Source organism: Ursus americanus, chromosome 21 (genome assembly GCF_024610735.1).
Source record: "Ursus americanus isolate L20-20 chromosome 21, mUrsAme1.1.p, whole genome shotgun sequence".
NCBI lineage: Eukaryota > Metazoa > Chordata > Mammalia > Carnivora > Ursidae > Ursus > Ursus americanus.
This window is the reverse complement of record NC_142147.1, coordinates 9,291,410-9,310,782: the sequence shown is the minus strand read 5'-3', so window position 1 is coordinate 9,310,782 and position 19,373 is coordinate 9,291,410. Positions and strand designations below refer to the sequence as shown.

Sequence of the window (19,373 nt, the reverse complement as noted above, 5' to 3'; positions counted from 1 at the left end):
TAACAGTTGGGGGCTACTCACTCTGTACCAGGCTCCGTGCTTGAGAGATTTTAATTTAATTTAATTTAATTTAATTTAATTTAGTTTAATTTTTTTACAGGGGGGTGGGGTGGGGCAGAGGGAGAGAGAGAGAGAGAGAGAATCCCAAGAAGGCTCCACACACAACAGAGCCCAATTCGAGGCTCGATCTCACAACCCTGAGATCATGACCTAAACTGAAATGAAGAGTCGGACACTTAACCGACTGAGCCACCCAGACGCCCCCGTGCTTGAGAGATTTTAGAGAAACACTGTTATCAGTCCCAACCAGTAAGGTCCTCTTTCCAATGCTTCCATGGTGGCCTTCCTTTAGTTATTATAACTGGGGGCCGAACCAAGCTCTACCCACGCTGACGACAGAGCTTAGAAGCCACGTGGGGACTTTGGCAAAACTGTGACACTGGGCTTGGCTTCCCTTGCTTCTTTGGCTGGTCACCTTGGCCTGACTCCAGACACGTCTCCTTCTTAACCGTGCTTGGGCCTTGCCCTCCCTCCCAGGAAAGGACTGATAACCCCAGTTGTGGGGTGCTGTAGGTGGTACATGGCCCCAAGAGAGCTCACCCCCCACGGCCATCTGGAAATTTGCACGTTTTCTGAGAGCTAGAAGCCTGAAACCAAGGGGATCATCTCTGATTGAAGAAGTGAGGACATTCCCAGATCAGATGGGAAAGGGCCACCAGATGTTAGCCCACCCACAGGAAGTGAGCACCTGCTGCCCCCAGGGGGACAGCACTTCCCAGGAAGCCTCTTACCCGTGCCTCTTGGCAGTTTTGTGACACAGACAAGGCAGATGAGGCCAGCTGCTAGAGCCCAGAGAGCAAGCACTTAAGGATCAAGAAGTCTGGCATTCCAGAAGTATAGGTGCCTATGCAGAAACCCCCACCGCTCTTCAAAAGTTCGAGCTATGCCACTTCGCTTTTACAAAAGACCTACATTAGTACCTGCTTTCAATACCCCAAAGAAATCTGAAGAGGATTTTTGCTTTTACAAAAAAAAAAAAAAAGGCAAAAAACCAAAAATTAGCATTCAGCGCTTGGTTTTCCAGCAAGTGATTATAGAGGCAGTGCACACCCGGAGCAGCCAGAAGGGCCCCGGCCAAGCTCCTTCCTGGAAACTACACTCCGCGTCTCCGCATCCAGCCCGCAGAGCTCTGAACTGTGTCCGTGAGCATCTGTTCTTGATCCCCATCTATTCTGTACATCCGTTAGCGAGATGTGTTCTAAGGTTACAGAAGAGCCTAAGAGAGGTGATTTGTTGGGTTTGGAAACGGTCAACAATTTTTTCCATGTAAATTAACGGTAATTGCTTCTTGGCTTTACTGCATTTCGGCTTCGGAAAGTTTTCATAGGAATGTTCTACTTTCAGAGAGCGGGGACACCTGACATACGTGCGCCACGGTGAGCGGCTGTAGCAGGACCTCAGGTCCTTACAAGACTCCCTTGCGGCCCTCATCCCATCCCTCTGATGAGCTGTAGAGAAACAATATGTCTCCAGGGGTCCTAACATGTCTTTCGCCCCTTTCTAATCCTGACCCATCTCTGTTTAAGAACCACAGGTGCCCCTACAGCAGAATCCTCAGCAAGCCACGGCATTCAGTTAGAACTTAATAACAGACTGTGGTTTTATTTACGTTATACCTATTTCTTCTATTACCTTCTACTTATGCCAACTGATTTTCTGTCTGTGAAAGTGCATGAAGCTTCCTTTTCAAAAAATGTTATTGCGTAAATAAATTGAGTGAGTCCATTAAAAGAAAAATATTAACAGTATGAATAAGAGTCCATGTTCACAGATCTGACAAAACTTGGAAAAAATGATATATACACATGCTTGGATTCTAGAACCCTCCCTCCCCCACTGACACAACCCATCACTCTACTGATAGAGAGCCAAGGCTAAGGCCAAGGTCACTTGCTTGCTGGTAGCAGAAGTCATTGGGGGTTCGTGCCGAACATGCAGCCAACACTAAGACATGAGCAACTGAAGAAATATGATGTCTGGCTCTCGCGTAGCAGAATGATGGGGCAGAGGAAGAAAAGACAAAGGCCCTCGAGCGTCTAAAATCTGATCAACAGTGAACCCGTGGTAGGCATCTGTCTGCAGGATTAATTCTGCTTCCGGAGGCAAAATTCAGGGTAGGCGCTCAGCTAAACCTTCAAGTTCAGGGTGTTTCCTTTCTGCAGAGAATCTGTGGATAAAATAGAAACATCTCAGGTCCAGTCTCCCTGGTTCAGTTGTTGGACTTTAGGAAATAACCATTGATGACCTTATCATTTCTCTTTGCTTGGTGTTTGGGCTATTACTGACCCCTTGGGATTAAAGCATGGTTTCTCAATTTGGGCATGATGGACATTTGGGGTCAGATAATTCTTTATTGTAGGAGACTGTCGCGAGCACTGTAAGATGTTTAAAGCCATCTCTAGCCTCTACCCAGTCGATGATGACAGCAGCCCACTTCCCATCCCCTAGTGATGACCAAAAATACCTGCAGAGGGGCGCCTGGGTGGCACAGCGGTTAAGCGTCTGCCTTCGGCTCAGGGCGTGATCCCAGTGTTGTGGGATTGAGCCCCACATCAGGCTCCTCTGCTATGAGCCTGCTTCTTCTTCTCCCACTCCCCCTGCTTGTGTTCCCTCTCTCGCTGGCTGTCTCTATCTCTGTCAAATAAATAAAAATAAATAAAATCTTTAAAAAAAAAATACCTGCAGACATTGGCCAATGACCTGAGGGGAGGGTGGGGCAATGTTGCTCCTGGTTGAAAACCACTGGGCTAACGTAATCCCAAGAGGCTCCTGGACAATTTAAGGAGAACATAGGGGAAGTTTCGGAGGGAAATATTGTGTACCATGGTTCCGAGGGATGCAGGAGCTCAAGAAACATATTAGAAAAACAAAAGTATATACCACAGGGCTCTCTGGATAGAAATATAGAGTCTGACATATACTCAGTGCTCAATATTTTAATTTCCTTGCCATGGTGTTGGTCTTTTGCATGTCTATTTCTTCCATAAGCTTTAAAAAAGCAGTGTGAACATGGCTATGTTCATTTCAAAATTAGAAAGAGAAATTGGACGGGGAAATTGAGGGAGAAAATCTTCTCTTGTATAAAATGCTACAAAAACAGGACTGTGATGGGCATTGTGGCTTCTTTGCTTTGGTCAGCTCGGTATTCTTCCCCTTTGTCGTCTGGGTATAGTGATGACTTTTTCTTTGGAGAAGAGGCAGCTTAAGACACCTCACTTAGTCTTGGCCACAGGACGAGAATTGAATAACCAAGGCCAATCAAAGACTCTTTCCTGAGAGTTTGGCTCTTGAGTAGAGGTGCATAGGGATGGGTGTTTGGAGTGTGACCACGGGCTGGTTGCCCTCAAGAAAGAGGTCATAACTGAGATAACTAGAGATGTTCTGCGTCTGGCCAGTAGGCCTCCCATAATTCCTTGTTCCTGCTCCTTGTTAATGAAGCTCGGGGGCGCCTGGGTGGCTCAGTCGTTAAGCGTCTGCCTTCGGCTCAGGGCATGATCCCGGCGTTCTGGGATCGAGCCCCACATCAGGCTCCTCTGCTGGGAGTATGCTTCTTCCTCTTCCACTCCCCCTGCTTGTGTTCCCTCTCTCGCTGGCTGTCTCTCTCTCTCTCTGTCCAATAAATAAATAAAATAAAAATCTAAAAAAAAAAAAAAAAATGAAGCTCGGTCTATTATCTGCAACCAAAAGACCCCATGATAAAGTCTTTAAAACTCGAAGACTGACACAAATTGAACCGGCTTCCTACAACGCGAACTTTTGCAAATTAAATTCTATTCAACCAATCAGAAATATGTTAAGGTCCATGACATGTACAGTGGAAGTAAATTTATGAAGTCTCAAGGGAACGTGAGGTGGGGGGAGGCAGGTAGTATAAACGCAAAAGAAGAAAAAAACTAAATCAAAATCGTCAGCACTGGACAGCTCTAGCGTGCATTCTACACAAAGAATCGCAAGGACGTTATTCTACCATGGTTGGGTATAGTCCGGTTCTTGTATTAGGGAGTAGAGTTTGTAAATTTATGCAGAATTGTTGCATCGTATGAGAACTGACAGTGCTCAGAGTCAGCTAAGGAAGTTCGGTAGAGATAGGGAAGGAGAAAGAAAAAGAGAAATCGAAATAGGACAAGATGTCCCGGAAGTAGTGTGCAGTGGGATTCGTGAATCAGCCAGCTCCTGCCAACCTCATGCCCCGCACGATACGAGCAGCTTGCTCCAATGTGACTTTATCCTTTTCCTCACATGGCTCCTAAACGACTTCACCTAATACTCAGCTGACAGAGTGTGCTGTCTTCCAACATTGGAGGAAATTCTAAGAAGTTTGGATTACCGAGAAAAGGTTAAAGAATAATGCTTTGATTTGAAACCATTTGGTGTTGGGGGTTTTTTGTTTTGTTTTTTGGGTTTTTTTTTCTGTTTTCAAGGTTTTATTTTTACATTTTACAGTCAGAATCCATGTCAGTTATTACTTATCTGTCCTGGTGGAATGGTCAGAGTTGATACGTGCTCATAACTTGTTACCATACAACTTTGCAAGCTCAAGTCTGCTTGAAAGAAGAGCGGACTCTCTGCGTTGGGTTCAGTTCCCAGCCTTGGAAGTGGGGAGTGGTGGACCTACAGCTCCCTGGAAGAAACCCTCAATTAATAGCAGAAAGGGGGTCAGTAGATGAACACAGCTTCCTTGCCTCCCAGAAGCTTTCACTCTGAATTGAGTGTTCTGCTCTGGCTTCCCGAGTTTTCAGTGGGAGGGAGTTCCATGCATCTGCGGTGACAACTCCTCCTTTACTTGACTGCCTGCCCTTCCCTGTCCCACTTATAAACCATGGGCTCTCAAATTCTTACCTTGGGACCTACTTCTGGAAGAACCCAAACCAAGACTCCTGGCAGTTTTAACATCTATGATTGTCACCTCACTGCTATGCTCCAAAAAGGAGAACTTAGTCATTTTTCAGGGTCAAAGTCCATCTAGCATTGCCTACCAGGTCATCCTCTCAAATAGAATCCATAGACATGCTTACAGCCTGGGAACTTTCTGAGGACCTGCAGAATGTTCGAGACCTAAAACAAAAGGTACTGCTCCAGCATATCGAGAGAAATCTGCCAAAACCAAATGTCATCTATGTTTGATGAAATGTCTACAAAATGTAGTAGGAGGTCAACTCGTCAACCACACCTCAAACAGATTCGTGGGCCGTTCTAGATGAATTATAATGAATGTGGGTTGTGGGGACTTTCAAGGGTGTGATAAGAAGTGGGGCAGAGCAGGAAAAGCGTGCTCCTGGACAACGAACGTTACGGAAGAGTCCTGGTGGTTGAGATTGAAATCCTCATGCCCAAGATGACACTCAGACTCTTCAAAACAGAGGTAAACATGTTTCTCCTGCTCCCCCTGCTTCCCCCCTGCCCGAGTTATGATCACCATCTGCAGACAGAAATCTCTTCCGGGTTGAAGGTGTCACCACCGCACAGAAGCCAATACTCGCCCCGGCTTTGTTCCGCCTTCGCCGGAATCCATGCTTCCAAGCAGTTCTGAGGGGCTCACAATCTGCCCGGCCGGCCGGATGCTGACACCGCTGGCCCCTCCCCCACATTAGCTTGCCATCCAAATGTGACTCAGAGGCTGGCGAGGCTCAAGGGGGTCAATGACAGCTCCAATCAAAGCCACCCAGATAGGCGGTGCGCTGACCACTCCTTGATATAAAAGGTGTTTTATTTCTCATCCCTTTATTTTTGTCACTGAAAGAATGCTTCCCATGTGTGGATTAATTAAAGTGTAAACATTAAATATTGATTGATGCATTATCAGCGTGGAGCAGTGGCCTCCCGTCTGATTGATTCCTGCAGTGATTTATTGTCATATTTGGGGAGTCATTTCGCTTGATAACCAAGAGGGATGGCCTGCCCCCCCCACCGCACTGGTTCCACTCCCCCCCTCTTCTCCCCGGCACCTCCTCTTATTCTTCTAGGTGACATCTGAGTTCTAACAACTAAAACATCTTCATCTTACTGTCGAGAGAAAAGCGTGTGGCCTGACATTTGTGTATGTGTATGTGTGTGTGTGTGTCTCCCAGGTAATTATCAAATCAATTAACAACTTAACACTGAAAATAACAAATCTACTGGCTTCGATGGGATAGCTCGGATTAGCAGAGCTCGCCCCTCCAGAGCGCCGGGAAAAATAATTATGAGCCGGGGGGTGGGGGGGGCGAAGATAAAATGAAACAAAGGGAGAAAAAAAACTCCACAGTTCCGGTCTTGTCATGTCTCTGAGGTGTGTTTCACTGTGGAACTGGAAAGTGAGGGGGGACTAAAGTAATAATTCATATTTGTAGTTGGTCCTGAGTCTCTATAGATAGGAATTAGCATATAGCACATCGCATCAGATTGACCCGCACAAAATTACTATTTGTACAGGTCAAAAGCAATCAAATGTTGACCATTTCATACGGCTCAACCTTCTCTATTTAAATTCCCTTCTGAAGGAGGATAGATAGGATGGTTAGTGTTTACCCCCTTTCTTCCCCCAATGAGAAAATTGGCACAAAAGGGGTAAAGTCACATAGAGCCACCGTTCAGTTTGAGTGTGGGCATAAACCAGGCCTTAATCTAAATGCTTTATATAATTTCCTCATGGAAAACTTAACCACAGCACCGTGGTCTGAATGCTTGTATCCAACCCAAATGTAACCCTCTAGGTGATGGTATTAGGACATGGAGACTTTGGGAGGTGGTCAGGTTTTGAGGGCGGAGTCCTCATGCATGGGATTCAGTGCCCTCATAACACAGGCTCCAGAGAAATCCTTTCTGCCATCCCCCTTCCACCAAGGAGAAGTCAGCAGCCCATGAGAGGGCCCCTACCTGGCCGCACGGGCACCCGGCATTAGACTCGGAGCCTCCAGAGCTCTGAGAAATAAATGTCTACCGTCTACAAGCCACCGAATTTAGAACAGTTTGTTACAGCACCCTCCACACACTGACAGGTAAGGCAGTAGGATTTAACCCATTTTACAGATCAAAAACACAAACAACAGAACTACCATGGGATCCAGCAGTTGCACGACTGGCTATTTACCCCAAGAACACGAAAACGCTCATTTGAAGGGGTGTTTGCACCCCTGTGCTTCTTGCAGTATTATTTACAACAGCCAAATTATGGAAGTGTCCATCGATAGATGACCGAATAAAGAAGATGTAGTGTATAGATATGCAATGGAATATTATTCAGCCATAAAAAAGAATGAAATCTCGCCACTTGAGACAACATGGATGGATCCAGAGAGTATAATGCTAAGCCAAATAAACCAGGCAGAGAAAAACAAATACCATATGATTTCATTCACATGTGGAATTTAAGAAGCAAAGCAAACAAACAAAGGGGGAGAAAAAAGGGATAAATCACAAAGACACTCTTAACTATAGAGAAGAGAGGGTTACCAGAGGAGAGGTGGGTGGGGAGCGGGAGAAATAGGGAATGGGCAGTCAGAGCCCACGCATCACAACGAGCACTGAGCAATGTATGGAATTGTCAAATCACTGCATTGCACACCTGCAACTAACCCAACACTGTATGTGAACTTGAACTACAATGGAATTAAACACACACACACACACACGCACACAAACACAAACAACAATGCAAAAAGAAAACAAGGCTTCAAGAGGTTAAATAAGTCAGTGGAGACCCCACTGGACATCCAAGTCTAAAGGTGCCCTCACCCCTGCAGTGTGTCCAGTTCAAGGCCCTCGCCACTCCAGGGGAGACTCCCAGATACCCCAGAGCCCTGACTCCAGTCAGTGTATACAGGAACCAGCTGCTCCATGTATGGGTTGAAGCCCTAGGCTTGGAAAGCTTTCTGTGTCTTGGTTCCTTCCTCCTGGCAGGAGAGGAAGTGCTGGCGCTGCCTAGACCGGGGTAGAAAAAAACATCAAAGGGGGTGTTTGACCCAATTCTCTAAGTTGCTGATCTGAGCAGGAGTCGAGCAGGTGCTGTTTAAAGAAAGGGGTGTTGGTGATCTTCTTTGCTCCAGTCCACATGGAATTTACCAGTGGTCTTCTGTCTGGATGATGTCCTCAGGGAGCTAGGAGTCTGGTTTCCTGCTAGTCATCAGACCAATTGTCAAGTGGAACTAGAAAAGGAAGCCAGCACACTGTTGCCCCTCTACCTCCCTCTGCTCCCCTGGAAATTCCCCCTGGTGGCTGAGGGTCCTCCCTCCCCACAGGACCCTGCATATTATACTCTGGTCTCCAGGTCCTGCTTGATGCCATTATCATATTATACAAATTGCATCACCAAGCAAGATGCCTCTTCACATGATCAAGGGTCGCTCCTCACAATCCCTTTCATCTTCCTTAATTGGTGCTTTTCCAAAGAAGATGTGGATAAAACATCGTATGATAGAATGGCTACTGTAGAATGGCTATATCATGTAGAAAGCGTCATACTCTGCATAAGGCACTATATAATTGCAAATTATTGATTAATGGAAAATGAATCACTTTTGGAAAATCTCCTGGTAGAAACATATCCCATTATCCTAAGACTTTTCTGTGAAAAAATTCAGGTGGAAACTTTCCTTCCTTCCTCTGTGTGTGTGTGTGTGCGCACATGCGTGCACGTGCGTGTGGTTGTTGGTGGTGGTGTTTGTTTTCCAGCTTCTTGAGTTCAATATTCAGTTCATGCATTTTCAATCTTATGTGTTGATAAAACCCTTTAAGGCTATGAATTGTTCTCTGAGTACTGCTTTAGCTGTATCCCATAGGTTCTGGCACATGGTGCCATTAATTTCTAAATAGTTCAACTATTTCAGTTTTGACTTCTTAACCTAAGAGTTTATTTGGAAAGGTGTTTTTACATTTCTAAGAGAAAGTTTGCAGCACATTTTGTAGAAATATTATCTACAGTAAATCCTAGAAGGAGCTAAATGTCCTTCTGTTGTTCTTTTCAGATTAATTTCATAGCTCTTAAAATTCAAAGATCCCATAAGAGGTAAATGGCATTATCCCAGCTCTGTAAAGTAGAGCTGGTATCACCGGCTTGCTAGATGGATGAAGTCCAAAGGGGATAGGTAGTTTTTCCAAAGCCACAGAGCAGAGGAGGGACACGCCATAAGGCCTCTTGCACCTAGTAGAATGCTTGTCCCTACCACATTCAGTCGTGGGGCTCAAACTCACAACCCCAAGATCAAGAGTCAAATGTTCTTCTGACTGAGCCAGCCAGGGGCCCCAAGTCCTGGCTCTCGAAAAGGTTTATTTTCTTGATAGTATTTATTGCAAGTCTAGGGTATGCCAGGTATTCTTCTAGGTATTGGGAATGCACTGGTGAACAATACAGCCTAAAATCTCTGCCCTCCTGTGCCATTGCTTGGGGAGTTTACTTTCAGGATAACGAGGCCATAGGTGTGACAACAGGACCTAGAAATAGCAGAGGACCCCAGGAGTACAGGGGAACCAGCACTGCAAAGTCAGGGAAACAGCAAGTCCTTGTCTACTGGGGTCCCGGGAATTCCTCCAAGTTCCCTTCACCTCTTCCTTGGTGGCACTCAGGGCAAAGGTGACACTGCCAGGCGTTGCTTCTCTCCAGAGCCACCCAAGACGCACCTTCTTCCAGCCCCCTGACACCTGCTGGGCCCCTACCGCTCCAGCCACAGGGCTGAGAGCTTGCACCGATGATCTCTTTTCATTTAATCTGGACATTTCCGCCGACTTCTCAGATGAGCACACCAAGGCTCAGACAGTGAACTCACCCAAGGCTGGGATCTGACTCCAAGGTTTTCTGACTCCAAGACCAGTGCTGATTTCAGGACCTCAAGGTTTTGGGTCTCTGGGGGTTTTTTGGGTTTTTTTATTCTTTTTTCTCAACAGAAGGAGCCTGTGGGGAAGAATCTGCAGAATTTCAGTTGGTCTACTGGCCTCTGTTACCAACATGCGCCAGTCTTGATCTGTCTACCTTGTTGCTGACATCACTGTCATCCCGACAGTGGGATAATCATTGTTACCACTGTCTGAGCACCCAGGGGCTGTGCTAAGCACAGGATGAGGGCTGAATGCAGGGATTCTGGAATGGCGGTCCTGGGTTCAAGGGCTGTCTCTGGTCTTATCACCTGGGGAGGGTGGCCTTGGGCTTAGTCTCACACTCACTATTGCATAGGAAGTAAATGGCAGCCTGGACTCAACCCAGGTCTGTCGAGCTACAAAACTCATGTTCTCCTGCCTCCCGCAGGCTGGTCATGAGCTGCAGACAGAGTCTTTGAGAGAAGAATTCTAACACCCTCAGGGGTGCCCATGGTTCTGTAGCTCTTGAACCCATGGATGACAACAAATGCTCCTGAAATATCCAGAGTTGTAGTGGGAACACATCTGGCTTCGATAGGCAAAGAGGAAGAAAGGAGACGCACAGACAATTTGGGGTCACAAGTGGACCTGGGGAAACCAGAGGCCAAGTTTTCTTGCCAGGCAGAGCACTCCTGCCTGGAAGTCAAATGACTCAAGGAGGGTTCCCTAGAAACGCAGCCCAAGATAGGAATCTGAATGCCCACAATGTGTTGGGGTGTGTTCACGGGAGGGAAAGACGCAGGCCAGAGAAATGAATGATCGGGCTGGGCAAGACTGTGATTTGGAGTCAAGTCTACATGTGGCCTGCGGAGGTGAGGACTCTGAATGGTGAACTGCCTCTTAGGGCCGTCTTCCCGCGGGGGCTGGCCACCCACTGGCCATGGGCTGCTCAGGGAAGGCTGGGTATTACTCTCCAGGAAAGGTGACAGGTGGCACAGGCAACCCACACTCTCAGTGGCTGGGGAGTGGCTGCCCTGACCCAGAAATGGGCATCCGTGTGGACACAGAGCTGGTGTGTGTGTGCATGACTGAAGGACCTTCCGGGACAGCACACGGGTACTCTATCACTGATGCTAGAATTGCCAGCTTATGGTAATAATAAAAAAGAGATGACTTTAAGTTGGCGTTCATTATCTTTTCTCTCACTCTTTTTTAAGATTATTTATTTTTTGAGAGAGAGAGAGCGTGCATGCATGAGTCAGGGGAAGGGGCACAGAGAGAGGGAGAGGGACAAGCAGACTCCGTGCTGAGCACAGAGCCTTTGGGGGGCTTGATCCCAGGACCACGAGATCATGACCGCAGCTGAAACCCAGAGTCGGCTGCTCAACCAACTGGGCCACCCAGGCACCCCTAGTGTTCGTTTTCAAATTCTCCACAGTCAAGGCCCCCCAGATTGCATGCACACCACCCCCGGTGCACACTTCCCCACCAGGGCTTTCTGAGCAGAGAAGAAGCCAGGCGGCCCTTTGCAGAAATGACCAGAAGGTGTTCCATGGTGTTTCACGCTGCACGGGCCTCTGTTTTTTTTCACCGCCCAAAAGGAGTTGCCCTGAGAACCCACGACGGCCTGAAAGGTTTCCCCTATTCTCACCTCTGCCCTCTCCTCCGATAAGAGAACAGGATTTCTGTCCACAGGAAGAATCATTCGAGTCCCACCCAATCTGACGGCTTCACTCTTACACATGAAAGTCAGATTCCCCCGTTTCTGACCTCTGAAGACATGGGGGTTGAAAGAGTATCATCTGATCTCAGCATCCAACATTCAAAAAGAATGTCCAAATGGCTCTAGGATGATCTTTATCAGAAGACACAGAACCCTGGACAGTATGTTCTTAACACACATCACCCAAGGATGGATGACTCCTTCACCTCAGGAAGGAAAGATCTGGCATCCCAGGGGGTGTCCCTCCCCCTACAGACACATTGCCGACAAACTCAGTGCAAATTGTGGCTGAGTTTATTTTAAAAAGGATCCCTGGAGGCGAGAGGACTGAGGGCTGCCTTCTCACGCTGGGCCAAGGGGCCCCTGTAACACACATGAATTCAGAGACAAAGGGACACCAGAAGGGGTCCTGTGTGACAGAGGGGTCCCAGAGTTGCCACAGAGTAGGAGCTGGAGAAGGAATGCAGAAAACAATGCCTTTGAAAGGCGGGTAGGGCTTTTTGGAAACGGACTTTATACGAAAAAGCACGAGAATCCCTTTTACACAAAAGCTCTATCTGTAACAAATTGCCCGTCTCTTTTTCACTGTCCAGGAGAAATGATTAACCAAAAGAAAAAGCCTCTAATATTTTACCTTGCTCTCCTCCCCCCCCCACCCCAGCATGACGCAAAAGACGTCCTTATCACCCAAGCGCCATAATTCTACTTGGACTTGGACCCTCTTATCATGCAGGCTTACCTAGTGTTTCCAAAAATGAGGGTCTAGAAGAGAAAACGGCATCCTTTCTTCTACAAAAATGGCTTTCCCATTTTTTGAATCAACAAGCGGGAGCCATCTCCTAATGTTGGTGTGTTATTTCCTGAAATTGAATATAATGGGTTTAGAAAAGTTTGGGGGTGGGGAAGAGAGTTTTGAAGTTTGCTAAATGCCCACCATCTCCATAACCACTCAAACAGGCTCTTTTTTGTAATTCCTGTAAATTAAATATCTTTGATAATAAATGCAAATCAGGGAACAATAAATTATAACTTCTAGGCTGACCAGTGACTAATTATATATATTATAATTAACTCCGGTTTCCAACACAAGGTATTTATCTTAATAATCAACCCATATACATTAGCATATCTTAAAGGGATTTAAAACAGGCTTTACCATCTGAAGAGCCGGCTGAGCTTCCTCCCCTGGACTCTGAAAGGGTGCAGATTCAAAAGAGAAGAAATTACTTTAAAAAGAAGTTTGGGCTAACTATAAGTTGAGAAACTCAGATTATAGGCATAAAACCCTGACTTGAAAATATTTATCCTAAATACACCCTCTGACCATCACTAAAGAGCCTTCAGATTCTAAAAATCTACAATTGCCACGAATCCTGTTCAAAATATCTTTAACCCTGCAAGGCTCTTAAAATGCCACCGTCAAAATCTGGGGTCAAGATTCGAACTTTCTCGAAGGAGACAGATTTTTCAGAAGCCTCTGACATGTTTTTTTGAAAACCAGCAAGGAGAGCCCACTTTGGGGGGTGGCAAGACAAAAAAAACAAAAAACAAAAAACAAAAAACGCATGCCACTGATTTCATTCCTATGCCTGCCTTCCGTTCATTCTAGAAACAATTCCTTCTCTGACCCACAGGCAGCTGAGCTCTTGGGATTGTAAGCAAGTCAAGAAGGGCCCGCGTGGGCTTTCTGGAGCCCAGTTATACGCCTGGCTTGTTGTAAGATTGTAGTTTTTCTTTCCGGATTTGCTACGGAGTTTAGGGGTTCGCTCGAAGTGCACCGGGGAAGGAGAAGCAGTTCCAAGATGCTCCCCTCTCTTGCCTGCAGCCTGCCTTTCTTAAAGACCATGCGAACCTCCTCCTAGGGCTTTTTCTCTGGTGCTCAAGAGTCTCTGGGGTGAGCAGTTAAGCCTTTTGATACAGCTGGTAATCCCAGCTCTGGCCATTATCTGTGCATTTTCCAACTGTCCCTGGGTAATTGTCCAAGGGACTTAGACAAGTCGGACCAGCCAAAGGCACCACGAAGGTCAAACCACAATAGAGCATGCCCTGATTTTATCCAGGAGATTGATGTGCAAATCACCTTGATTTCGATTTGGCACTCGGGTTATAAAATGCACTCACAATCACCGATAACATGTGAGATCAGGCCCAAGCGTGGGACACTGTATTTTATACCCTCTGTGGAGTTTTCCCTAATGCAACCATAAATCAGCCCGCAAAGCAGGGCGTTCGGTCCATGCTAATAGAGACAACAGCGAGAAACCCAGGGTGCATGGGGGATGGAGACATTTGGGGAACTTCGGACAAGCTTGAAATCTTTAGCGTGTATCAGGGCCACCCGGATGTCAACTTCAAGGGGGACAGAGCACAGCAAGGGCTTTAGGGGAAGCCACAGAGGAAATCAGGGTCACCCAGGGAGACGTGCATGTCCATGGCCCCCTGCGTGAGTACATGTATGTTTCTGAGCTCTTGAGAGGGGACTCAAAACCGTCAGGAAGGAGAAAAAGGAATAAGATAGAAGGCGAAATCAAAAAATAAAAAAAAAAAAAGGTAAAGTCTTTCTAATGCACACATTTGAGTGTGGAAAAGAGAATAAAGTATTGTAATGAGGGAAAATAAGCAGTCCCAAGCCGAAAGCCACACAGTTTGTCATCACTTTCGGCAGTGACTACGATATCGTTCCTCTGGTATCTTTCCTGTCTGCCCCCATGAAACGCTAGCATCAAATTAATTAAAAAAAAAAGAAAGAAAGAAAGAAAAAAGACAGACTTTACTTTTTAAAAACTCACCAGCACCGGTCACGGTAGTTTATATAACCATTTTATAAAGTCTCCTGAGCGAGAGGTTTCAGTGGTCTTGGGATGTGGAGCTCAGTATCAGAAAAAGAAAGAGCAACTTGTGCTCCAGGCCCGTCTTTCCCTTGGCACAGTGGCTAAAGTTCAGACCCCAAATCTGCTTATGGAAACAGCTCTGCTCCCCCAATCTTCCTTCCCTCCCTGACACCACCCCCTCCCCGCCGCTGCCCATTTACCTGTGCAAGCCCAGGCCAGCAGACACCTGGCCTTGCTCTCTGCACGGGGCTCGGGGAGGGCGGGGGGCAAGTCTACCATGCCTGATGGGGAGCTAGATGGAAAGAAAGAAAGAGAAAAATCGAGGTTGGAAAAAAAGAGAGAGAAGTAATGACCAGCATTTTTTTTTTTCTACCATTTTTATTCTTCTCGAGCTTCCAGACTTCGCCCTCCCTGTCAAGCAAGGGAGCAGACATCGAATGAAAGTGATCCCTCTGCTTGGGGTGCTCCCAGTTAGCTCTCTTCCCCCAAGTGAATTTGTGGGGGAAAATGGACTTCAGTTAACACAACCAAAATTCCCTTAAATTTGAAGAAATGCTGCTTCCAGTCCCTACACATATTTAAGCCTTCTGTAAAGTCTCACATTTGTATTCCTGAATGCCATTTAGGAGTGAACATGATTTGGGTTGGAAATCGAAGAAACCAGACAAACCCGGAGCCCTGGTTTTGTAAATAACCCCGGAGGGCGGCGTTGGCCGGGCTGGAAACCTGCTTCTCAGCGGGCTATCATTCCAAGTTTTATTTTCTTTTTAATTAAAGTGGAAAACATAGACACACACACACACACACACATACACACCATTTCTTTTTTAACAATCCTTTCTCTGGTGTTATCCTATCAAGGTAGGAAAATAAGTCACTAAGTGAAAATTTTGCATGGAGGTTAGAAAGGGGAAGAATCTTACAAAATCTTAAGACTCCCAGTCTTGAAGGTAATTTCTGTTTCTGATATCTGGCTTCATTGTATCCAAATGAAACTCTTGGGCAGTTTCATACAGTTGAAATGGACACGAAACGAAACAAAAAGATAAGAATGAAAGGAAGCCCCCTGCTGCGCCTCGCCCGAGGTCACCATATCAACCTGAAATAACCAAGAAAGAGAGAAAGAGAGAAAGAGAGAAAGAAATCACATTCTCCATTAAGAGGCAGACACTGTGCTCAGTGATCAGAGAAAAATCCAAACCCCTTTCCTGCACATGGGCTCCCCTTTCTCCCTGTCACTCTCCTGCACAAGGTGAACACTTTAGGGGCCTCTGTGAGCAGACCGAACCACCTCAAACCCCCAAACAGTCTTCTTACCGAGGGGTCCCTCCCTGAACCAGCCAAGCAGGAGCACAAAAGGTTCTTCCTTCGGCTTCCAGACCACAGAGATCTTTCTGGATAGTACCGCCCAGGGAGTACGGACAGAATCTCGGGGAGCCAGCCAGGTGGAGAAGGCCAGGCTGGCCCAGTACCAGGCCCAGAGCTCCTGCCCTCGGCGCCCTGGGAACCTAGGCAGCCACGTGATTCCCCAGCTGAGGGCTAGGAGGCTGACCTCCTTGTAAAATGTGTCCGCTAGAGCCGGAGAAGGTGGCAGGGGAGGGTGGGGAGTGGGTGTACCTCCTTCCAGGTGGTGGGCGGGAGGCAGAGAAGGATGTGCGAGATAGATCCTAGAGATCCCCCCAAGCAGGATGAGATTTACTGTGCGACCTCCATCTCCTCCGAATCAACGTCGCCTCAGGGAGGTTGGGGGGCCTGCTCTGACCTCATCTGGTCACTTACGGTGAACCGTGAGGCCTTGCGGGTTAACCTGTCAGGGTCTCCTTGCTGGGCAAGGCGGTGATGACCTTGTACTTCACAGTGCAATCCAGATGTCCTGCCTGGACATCCTCGCGGCTCGGCCACCCGCAAGCTCTGCGACAGGGAGGCGGTGAGTCCGTCCAGCCCCTTTACCCACAAATGAGGAAAGAAGCGGTTGCTCGTTGGCACCGCTGAGATCAGGCCGGCTGACTGAACGACTGAGTCGTTAGCCGGTGCCGGGCACACAGCAAAGCCCATGAAAACAAGCTTGTCTGCATGTGTGTTTGCTTTCAAAAATATCATCCTTGGCGCGCCTGGGTGGCTCAGGTCATGATCCCAGGGTCCTGGGATTGAGCCCCCAGCAGGGAGTCTGCTTGTCCCTCTCCCTCTGCCGCTCCCCCCCACAACTTGTGCGCTCTCTCTCTCTCTTTCAAATAAAATACACGATCCTGGGGCACCTGGGTGGCTCAGTCGTTAAGCGTCTGCCTTCGGCTCAGGGCGTGATCCCGGCGTTCTGGGATCGAACCCCGCATCGGGCTCCTCCGCTGAGAGCCTGCTTCTTCCTCTCCCACTCCCCCTGCTTGTGTTCCCTCTCTCGCTGGCTGTCTCTCTCTGTTAAATAAATAAATAAAATCTTTAAAATAAAATAAAATAAATAAAATAAATGATCCTTACATAAAGGCAGAGTGGGGGGAGGGGCACAACCCATTTGAGGGTCACGGATGCACCCCTCCTACGACAGTCTCTGAGAGAGTCAGGAGACACGTCAATCCCAAATGACCTCAGTCAAGGCCGCTCGTGAGCTTGTAAAGGTTACCAGAACAAATGGGGAGTCGGGGCAGGGGGGATGAAAGGCCTAGAAAATACACACAGATTTAGTCATCCTTTCTGGGGAGGAGACCTCAAAATGGCAGGTATTGGGGAATCAGAACAAAGGCAACCTCTGAGGCGAGCTTTGCAAAGGTAAGGTGAGGGACAGCAGAGCGGAGCTCACAAATGGCCCGCGGGGTCTTTGAGGCTTGCCTGCAACTCCTGGTGGCAGGTTCACACAGAGATTGCAGGAGGGCTGCATCAGAAACTGCATCGAGGGGGCGGGCTGGGGAAGGAGCATTAAATTCGGGGACGATGAAGACCCAGGCACCCCTCGAAGTAGCATTTCTAACTCAATACGTCACCATCCATCTCGTTTTACTCTCTCGGCCCAACTCAACAGATCAGGCCCCTAAGTGGGCATTAGAAAATCCCATCCTCGCAACCAAGAGTTAATATGGTATCTTTACGGATATTATATTTAGGCTCTTAGACTCTTATTAGTAATTCAAAGGACTGGTGTGGGCGGGCGAGGGCTTGGGGAATTTAAAGAAATCCACAGTGACTCGCGTGGATGGAAACACGGATGTCAGCGCTGCACAGAATAGGCGAGAGGCTCCCACTCTTGCCGCTTCCGTGCTGCCCACGAAGCAGGCCCTCCCGCAGGGGTCGGAGGGCCCGAGCGTGCCAGACGCTTCCAGCTCCCGGGGCTGGCACCTGCTTGCTCCCGTGCACGCTTCTGCCTCCATCAGAATGCGCGTGCGTGTGCTGCTGTCGCTGTCCCCTCTCTGCGACATCTTCCGCCCCTCCTCTGTCTCTCTCTGTCCCCAGGACTCTCCACCCCCCACCGACACCGTTCCTGATAATTATAGTTTATTGATTCTCCCGGTGCTTGCTGCCCCCGGCGCCGTGTTCTTCATCCTGGCCGGGCACCTTCTCGTCCATCACAGCCTGTGCTTCTCGGGAGGCAAAGTGCTCCGGGTTCCGATCCGGAGAGAGAGAGCGCTGTTGCATCGACCTGAGGCCTGGGGACTCTCTCAGTGGTGGGCCTGGCCCCCTCCCCCAGTCGCAGCCCTCCCCCCCCCCCCCCCCCCCCCCCCCGCCACCCCAGGGCCTGGAGGGCTTAGCCAAGGGGACCCTTGAAATAAGAATCAGAGCAGTAAACGTGTACAGACACTTACCACACGCCGGGAGAGTCTCAAGTGCTGTTCCCAGACACAGTCTGCACATCCTCCCAAACCCCTCCTACTCCTCCCTGCACGGGACCCTAGCCCAGAGAGGTTCAGGGCTTGCCCGAAGTCACACAGCCACTGAGCGGCGCAGCTGGGATCTGCACCCCAAGCCCGTGCACACAGATCCCCAGCTGTCCCTCAAAAGCAGTAGGACCAATAACGTGGGTGAAGCAGATGGTGTGAGGGAAAGGGAAAATGCCCCCTGAGACTAGCGTGACTGGCAGATTCCCCGCCCCTTGCCACCCAGAAAGAGAAGGTCCCCAGCCAGCTTGAGTCAGGGCCCCAGCTGCCGTCAGAGAACCTGCCTCCCAAGCTGTTTACTTCTCAGCCATAAACAGGAAGGCCATAAAAGGGGCCCCTTTTGGTCAACCACGCAGGGGCTCCTCTCCCTCCTCCTCTTCCTTTTCCTCCTCCAGTACATGTCCCCAGGCGGAGGGAGCGTTTCCTTTAAATCCCACTACCTCCCAAGTGCCCTGAAGCTCCGCCCCTGGGTTGCAAAGGCCATCTGGGAAAGTCACTCCTGAGTGGAGACCAGGGGGAGATACCAGTGTCACCCCAGAGAGCCCAAGGACAGGCGGTTACCATGACAGATATGCGGTGACCTCCCCCAGGCTCCACTGGTCCCCCAATCCTTTAAACTAACCGATAAGCAGAAATGACCCATTTCCTGGAAAGAGAAAAGTGCAATTCTTAAAGAAACCTGGAAAGAAAGAGGCAAGGATATTGACAGGTGAGGAGAGAAGCCACAAAAGAAAAATGAGACAGTATGTCTCAAAGCAGGTTCTCTATGGCATTCTTTTCCAAGAAGTTCTGGGGGGAAAAAAAAGATTCCATAGCAAAGCAGGGTGCCATGTTGTGCTCAGAGGTGCCCAGTGCTTGTGGGATATTCAAAGTTCTGAGAAGTCCTGCAGCAAAGGGTTTTGCTTCATTGTGCAATCCAATTTTCCAAGTGTCTTTGCTTACAGGTTCTATTTCCATAGATGGTCCATTTATTCTTTTTTTTTTTAATTTTTTAAGTAATCTCTACGCCCAACGTGGGGCTCAAATTCATGACCCAGAGATGAAGAGTCGCACGCTCTGCTGACTGAGCCAGCCAGGTGCCCCGAGCCCTTTTATTCTTATGGCATTTCGTGTTTCCCTCTATGCTTTGGA

General features: G+C 48.2%; 1 long non-coding RNA gene across 6 annotated transcripts; it reads right to left on the bottom strand.

Moving 5' to 3' along the window:
- Positions 1 to 1,739: 1,739 nt before the first annotated feature.
- Positions 1,740 to 18,074, bottom strand: LOC123798402 (uncharacterized). Of its 6 annotated transcripts, none has more exons than XR_015728016.1 (6): positions 15,306 to 18,074; positions 14,583 to 14,674; positions 12,708 to 12,743; positions 12,291 to 12,411; positions 2,525 to 4,681; positions 1,740 to 2,227 (listed from the first exon to the last, which is right to left on the bottom strand). It is a non-coding gene; the product is annotated as an uncharacterized LOC123798402 (long non-coding RNA). The 6 variants fall into 6 exon arrangements; XR_015728017.1 differs by having other exon boundaries at positions 12,291 to 12,743; positions 15,306 to 15,481; positions 15,700 to 18,074; XR_015728015.1 differs by having other exon boundaries at positions 12,708 to 14,674.
- Positions 18,075 to 19,373: the final 1,299 nt, after the last annotated feature.